The following is a 1,881-nucleotide window of genomic DNA, read 5'->3' on the forward strand; positions in this document are numbered from 1 at the left end:
ATCAAAAAAAGCTATTGTAGAATTTTTTTTAATTCAATCGGATACCTTTTAATAAGTTAAAATCAAACCACATAAATCTTGCACTTACTATACATGAAATATCAAACTACACCCAGTAGTAAGCCTACACGAATGTAGAGCATTCAATAATATGCTCAAAACACTATAATACTATCCCACAACCAATGTGTTGATACTATATTTCAATCAACTGTTCCAATCCCCATAGTATCACAAAAATTCCTAACAAGGTCCTCAGCAATACCAGTATCAGCCAAGTGTTTGTATTTGTCCACTTTAAAGTTCATCTGCCACTTGAATGCCCAGTCTTCCAATTTCCTAAAGTTTGCCTTCAATTTTTCACAACTTTGAACAGTTTAGTAACATCTGCAAATTTAATCACCTTACTCGTTGTTCCAATTTCCAGATCATTTATAAATAAGTTAAATAACACCAGTCCCAGTACAGATCCATGCAGTACTCCGCTGTTTACTCTCCTCCATTGAGAAAAATGATTTTGGGAGATGAGAAACGTTGGTGTAGGGGGCTGGGATGGGTAGGACAGAAACTGGATCATGGCGTGAGAGGAGAAAAGAGATTAGGAGCAATGTTGGGCCATGAGAGGGAGGAGATGAGATGATGGACTGTGGAGGAAGGGACAGGAAGGAAGAAAGATGTGACAGGAAGATGGAAGAATAAAGGACAGGGAGATGTTAGATCATGAAGGGGAGGGTCAGGAGATGCTGAGTTAGAAGAATGGGCAGAAATATACTGGAAATATGGAATCGGAGAGACGGGAGGTGGCAAGAAGATCAATGAGAGGATAGAAAGTACCGAGGTAGAAATATGGTAATGAGGAATAGATAAGCAGATATTGAGTACAGAGGAGAAATGTGATAATGAGGAGTGGGTGAAAGATGGGAATAGAATGGGGGATGGGCCCCAAAGTGACAGCCTGGGTCAGGAACTGGTTAAGTGGAAGATGACAGAGGGTAGTGGTCAATGGAGATGCACCAAGAAAGAAATGGCTAGATTTAGATTAATTCAGAATACAGCAGTGAAATTGATTTATGGTTTGAAGAAATATGACAAAGAAAAATGGGGAGACCCAATGATCCACAGTGAAAACAATCTACCGATGAAAACAAAAACTGTGGATACAGATGTTCTGGAAATAATTTATTAAACACTGACATATAAAACCATGAAAATTCAATTAAAAAAGTACAATGATAAAAAATACTGTGATAAAAATCCAACCGGACCCTACATGCCTTCCTCAGGGGTCCTAAAAGAAAGAGGTAATGATGAATGATAAATAGAAAGATAAAAAAATGAAAAGAAAGAAAGATAAGAAGTGACGCGAGTTGCATTGGCTTCCGGTGGAGGCTCGCGTTTTGTTTAAGTTGGGTTGTCTTTGTTATAAAGTCGTGTATGATATTACTCTGATTTATATAACTGACAGATTCCTTATAGCTTCTTATAAACATAGAAGAGGATCACATGCTCTGTTTCTTTTTCCATCTGTTCAGGGTTGAGAAAGCAATAAATTTTTGGATCAAACATTAGCATTCCAGGCTGCTTCCTACGAGAAGGAATTTTGATCTGTTGAGTAGTGCTTGTTCTTATAAACATTTTAGAACTCAATTGAAAACTTACCTTTTTTCAGTGTACCTGGTAAATTAATTTAGGTTTCTTATGTCATATTATTAATCTTTTGTTAACCGCGTTGAACTTACAGTTAAACGGTTTTTAAGTACGATGTTATATCATGTTACCCCAGCGGAGCTGGTTAGTCTCCTGCCCTTTGCTTCAGCCCATGGGTTCTAGCCCTGCTGGGCTAGTTGGCAAGGATCACTGATGGGCCTTGGTCAATGTGGA

This window comes from Geotrypetes seraphini, chromosome 14 (genome assembly GCF_902459505.1).
Source record: "Geotrypetes seraphini chromosome 14, aGeoSer1.1, whole genome shotgun sequence".
Lineage (NCBI taxonomy): Eukaryota > Metazoa > Chordata > Amphibia > Gymnophiona > Dermophiidae > Geotrypetes > Geotrypetes seraphini.